The sequence below is a fragment of the Tursiops truncatus genome, chromosome 2 (genome assembly GCF_011762595.2).
Source record: "Tursiops truncatus isolate mTurTru1 chromosome 2, mTurTru1.mat.Y, whole genome shotgun sequence".
NCBI classification, from domain to species: domain Eukaryota; kingdom Metazoa; phylum Chordata; class Mammalia; order Artiodactyla; family Delphinidae; genus Tursiops; species Tursiops truncatus.
Genome location: NC_047035.1, coordinates 154,459,485 through 154,465,484, shown reverse-complemented (window position 1 = coordinate 154,465,484; position 6,000 = coordinate 154,459,485). Strand labels below are relative to the sequence as shown.

The following is a 6,000-nucleotide window of genomic DNA, read 5'->3' as shown; positions in this document are numbered from 1 at the left end:
TGGAAGTGCAGGGTCTTAACCACTGGACCGCCAGGGAAATCCCTGCCCTGTTATCTTAATTGTTTTCCTTTCTCCAGTTTTCTGTACTTGAGTGAATAGTAAAGATCAGTGGAAGACATCTCTTGGGATGCTCATTTGGTTTCATATGAGATTGAAAATAAATATTGAAATAAAGGTTAATCTAGTACTGTGCTGTCTAATACGAAACAAGTAGCCACTCATCACTGTTTAAATTTTAATTAATTGAAATTTTAAAAAATCAGTTTCTCAGCTACACTAGCCACATTTCAAGTGGTCTGTAGTCATGTGTGGCTGAGGGGTACCATATTGGAGAGCACAGATATAGAATCTTTCCATCATCACAAGAAGTTCTGTTGGACAATTTGTCTAGATCATCATCTATATTGTGAGGCTGATCTGGATTTAAATTAATTGACTTGAAACCAGATGGGACTATCAACTCAAGACATGCTGGAATACACTTCATTGACTCAGACTAACAGCAAAGTGTTCAAGGGACGGCAGAAATCATTTTCCATCATCTTTCATACTATCTGCTATCTCCATCATATGTTATCAAAAAAAAGTACAAAAATTATGGGATTACTCTTAAATTATAAACAAATTACAAAGTTTTATTAGAGAAGTTGATTCTTATCCCAAACAAGTAAAGAAAAAATCAGATTAAATATTATTTATGTTTAGCTGCTTTTGAAAAAATATGTATTAAAATGTCACCCATACATATGTTGTGTAGATCAGGGGTCCCCAACCCTTGGGCTGCAGACTGGTACCCGTCTGTGGCCTGTTAGGGACCGGGCTTCACAGCAGGAGGTGAGCAGCGGGCAAGCAAGCGAAACTTCATCTGCCGCTCCCCATCGTTCCCGATCGCTTGCATTACCGCCTGAATCATCACTCTCCCACATCTGTGGAAAAATTGTCTTCCATGAAACCGGTCCCTGGTGCCAAAAAAGGTTGGGGACTGGTATAGATAGAATAAGCATGATGAACACATAATGAAAGGACATTTAAGAATTCATCCTTTCTTCTCCTGGTTACGTGTTGAAGACAAGAAAGAGAAAACTATGACAAAAGAAACACCTCAAGAGTCATTAAGGTTTTAAACTCTTGAGATTACTTTCACTGAAAAGACTGAAAAGAAATACAATAATTATATGGCCCTTAAGATCCTAGGCTTACAGTGACAAGCTGATTGCCTACAGAGGGAGCAAAGAATGTTGGCCAGAGTTATTACATATTTTTCTATACCCGAATAGAATCATCAGTTCATGACAATTCTCAGCTTCAGAGTACAAAGCATTAAGGGAGACCCATAGGTTTACTCTTTACACTCAACGGGTATATTTGGAGCCCAAACCCTGAACTAACTGCTTGAAAGATTAAGATGTATATGGCATGTGTCAATTCTAAATTAGCTAGATTCTAAGTACTCTAAATCCTTTATCTCTTATCTTTTTAATCACGTTGTAGATTTTATCAGGTCCATTTTATAGGTGAGTCAAACTAAGGAACAGAGAGGATTGGGTTGGAAAGGTACAGAAGGATTGGAATTTAGGTCTGGCCATTTCAAAAGCCAAGATCTCCGTCCCTCTGTCCCTCGGAGAGATTCAAGAAATGTGTAGACACTTTCGTGCAGGGATAAGCATGTTATTCAAAACAATGTGTGGTAGTTACCATGTCATTGTTAGCAACTAGAGACATCCACAGGGGGCTGATTGTGGACTGAGTTCTAGTAAACCATTTAGAACTGCCACCTGCCTTCTGCAGGTGTTTCACTGAGTCCACCAAAGCCTTACAGCCAAACATGAGGGATGTGGTGAAGATGACCACATCCTTTGCACCCATCTCTAATATTAAGCTCACATACGCTGATTGGGAGGAGCTTTGGGCCATACTTCTGTTTATTCATTCACTCATTTATGAAAATATAGTCAATGTATATTTTGTGCCAGACACTGTTAGGTACTAGGGAAACAATAGTCCAAAAAAAAAAGTCATCCCTCCCCTTAGACCAGCTCAGGCCCTAGCCAAGGCGAGCCCAGAAATCCGACCAAAGAAAGCAGAAGGAAGTCTGAGTAGTGATCTGTACTGGGATTTGTTCCCTAGACAGGAAGATCAGCTTAGAATATTTGTTTTAACAAAAGACCTGCTTTGACTTTCGTATTAGATTGGCCTCTCTTACACGTCAGAGGAGACAAAAAAACCAACATCCTTACTAAACTATGTTAATCGAACCATACCCGTTAGATTTGATTCTCAGAAATGTCAGGAAATTAGACACCAGAGTCCCTACAGCAGCTCTCCAATAAGACATGTTGCTTGTGAGAGAAGTCAAAGTACAATTAAGAACCATCTCTTTTCATTAACTTCTTTTATTTTACTCACCCCCATGCCTTTCACATTTTCCATATTCCTGTAAGCTTCTTTGAGAGTAGGCTTCTGGCAGTGTCTCAAACTGAGCTGGGAGAAACAGTATGGAAAAACGAAAAGGATAATATCATCGTGCCTCTGCAGGCCCATAAAGTTATTAAAGTTATGTAAATAAACATTTTTTTTCCTGAGCTTAAAAATCACATTTGGCCTGTGTCCTGTATGGTTCCCCAACTCCTCCAAGCCCTCCCCCACCCCCATCAACTACCTCTTCATTTTAAGCTTATCTGATAAGGACCTTGGGATATTGGCCTCAGAATTCCAGGTTGTAGGTTCTATTCTCTGAAAGCTTTCATAGATAAGGACCTTAAATCTTATCAAGGTAGTTCTGTGCCTTCAAGTAATATTGAACCCCACAATATTTTTGTAAGAGTAAGAATCAGGAGTCTCCCTCCCAATTTTACTGTTTTTAGGTTTATTGAGATATTATTTACATACAGTAAAATATACTCTCTTTAGTATATACCATTATATCAATTTTACAAATGTAAAATCATCACTCCAATCAAGACGGAGAAGAGTTCTGTTACCCCCCAAATCCATTCATTGTCCTTTGTATGATTTATGATACACATCTTTAATTAATCACCGTTTGACTTCAAATATTGGGTTGACCAAAAAGTTCGTTTGGGTTTTTTCCATAACGTCTAAATTATCTGGCTTATCCTTGTTTTTAGTTTGGATGTGATAGTCTTTACAACTTCCTACATCTTAGGTGAAAGCCGTTAGACTCTCTCTTGACACTGTATCTAAGTACTAAATTGTTAGAGCTAGAAAATTTGCCTAGAAACAAAACCATTGAAGTTGAGATCCACATAGCTTTGGGGTTTTTTCAGAATCTGTTGAGGTGTCACTTAACATCTGTAGGAGATGTGTTAGCGTATCAGTCATGAAGAATATGGAAAAGATGCAGGGTTACACCAAGTTCAGATATCATTAAATAAATATTTTGATCGCCAAGGAAGTTCCAACAAGATGAAATACAGTAATAGCCTGAATAGTTTGTGAATGTATGTGACCAGACCAGGGACCTGGACTATGTGTTTCAGAATCCTCAAGAGTAACCTTTTTCGTGAGTTATGAAGTTCCTGCAGTAGACTGCAACAGTGGCTTAATTTGCCCTACTAAGTTAAAGGAAGCCACCTCAGTCCTAGTGCTCATAAAAATTCTGCTTATTAAGTAACCCCTATTAAGTGGGAAGAAATTGCCCTCCTGGAGATTTAAGATCCCTGGACCTCAGGAAGAGTTATAATTCAGTATAGCAATATTTAGAACTAAATCCATGTTGTTAATGCATATTTAAATGTAAAACTAAGTGCTTATTTGATATTTTATTTACTTGTATTATTTAAGACACTTCAGCTTGCTAGAGTTAAGGGGAGCCTTGTGATTCCAATTTAAAGTTGCTAGAAAATAATTGATCTGGATTTGTGAATTTAAGTGAAAATCTTATTAAGTTGAAATACATGGTTGAACATTTAATCACTGGTTCTCCATACTTATAAGTTTAATTTCATAGAACTAAAAGAATGACCTAAGTACTTGGGTACTTTTATCACTCAGACTATTGAAGTACTTTAAAATGAAAGTGAATATATTAAATTTATAAATGAGATTTAATTGTTAATGGCATATAATTAATTAAGCTTCTAAATGGGAGCAAATTTAATCAATGGCCTCTTAAAAGTGTTGGAATTTGCTAATGTGTAAATATAACAGCAAGATTTGTAGCCAGAAATAAAAACTTTAAAGAAGTTTTTGCATGTACAACTTAAATAAATTATATAGTAATTTTTAAATAAAATAAAACAGAATGATCTTTTCTGCACAGAAATAAATCTTGATAATAGGATACCCAAAATATTACATTCCCAGTTCTAGAAAGAAGGATACTACTAGTAACAATTAATTAACTATATCATGACTTTGGCAAAGCTGAATATGAGTGGATACAAGTTTTGTAATAATTGGTGATAAAAAGAAAATATTAAAGCAATACAAAATTGCTATTTTAAATGGTTGATATATTGTCTTATTTTCTGTCCCTAATGACTGAACAAATGTTAGCACCTAAATATTACACTGTGTTCAGTGAATTTAGGTGAACTGATTTTAGGTGCAGATCGTTAGAAAAATATCCCTTCCATTCTTATTGATACCATCATGTTTGTTATAAAGCCTATTTTTCTTCCTACCAAAGGTAATGTAACGTTAAGTGTTTGTTCAAAACTTAGCGTAGTATTGTGCAAAGTACATGGGCTTTAGAGAAGGACTTGAACTTTAATCTTTCTTTGACCTACCCTTGATCAGTTGTAGGATCTTGGCAAGTTAGTTGACTTCTCTATACCTTAGTTTCTTCATTGAAAAGTGTGATTATTACCCCTACTTCAGAAATGTGTTGGGATTAAATTAGATAGTATAGAAAACATCTATTTAAGCACATTGCACAGTTGGTATTAACTAAATTGTTTCATTTGTTCCTGTTAATTTTATCACATTTTATATTTTTATTTGTTCTTATACTTGACTTATACTTACTAGGTATATACCCTGGTCAAATTCCTTAATATCTGGGTGTCTAAATTTCCTCAAAGACAAAATTGAGATTATAAGAATTGTGGTATAGATAAAATGAGTTACTACATATAAATAAATGGTTTAGTATGATGCCTGAATATTGTAAATATACTAATATTATCTACTGCTATTATTATATTTCTTATAGAATTTTGTAGATTTTTAAAGTCTTCCTTATTCTTAAATACATTGCTTAACATATTGGTCTCCTTAGCATATTAGTCTCCAGGATAGATTCTGTAAGACATGATGTGTTAGACAGTATGAGCTCTTATAATCAATCCCCAAATTTATTAGCAGCTTCTAAAAGTACAGGTTTAAATTTTGAAAATCAGCAGCGGGCTCTTTGCTACCACTTTTTAAAAAACTCAGGCTGATGGAAACTCTACTATTTGAAACGTTATAAGTTTCCCTAGCAAGGGAAAGAAAAGCTATAAATCTAAAAAGATTGCCTTATTTCTGCACTTTAGAAGTCCTGTTCCATCGGCCAAAGCAAATTATATATCCACACCCAACTACAAATGAGCAGGGTACTGTAAACCTACCATGGGCATAGAATATTTATGAACAACCTTGGTGACTACTACACATTTTCTCAAGTAGAGCAAATATATCTTATGCCATATTCTGAATAAAAGATAAACTTATAAAATGTTGTACCATCAGAAAGACATCACGACACTAAGCACGTTAGGTTTTGTATGTCATTAGAATCTACATAAAATATCAAAAGATGAAATTTTAAAAAGATTATTATCAGTAGTAGTTTAATTGCAGATATGAAAAAGGAAAGAATAATCACCCCGTGGTTTAATCCATGCAATGGTAACCAACCTAATGATTTGTAGCATATCCTTGCTGGTTATACACATATATATATATGCTTGTTCCTATATGTGCATGTGTGCATGTTTATGTGTGGATGTGCATGTATGTGTATAATTTTATAATAAATGGGATCATAATGTGTAC

At 35.0% G+C, this 6,000-nt stretch overlaps 1 long non-coding RNA gene across 1 annotated transcript in view; it reads right to left on the bottom strand.

Annotated features, from left to right (window-relative positions):
• Positions 1-2,401: 2,401 nt before the first annotated feature.
• Positions 2,402-6,000, bottom strand: part of LOC141277887 (uncharacterized) — a 48,083-nt gene continuing 44,484 nt past the window's right edge. The window contains exon 6 of the long non-coding RNA XR_012329758.1: positions 2,402-2,481. This is a non-coding gene — a long non-coding RNA (uncharacterized lncRNA). The remainder of the gene's footprint in view (positions 2,482-6,000) is intronic.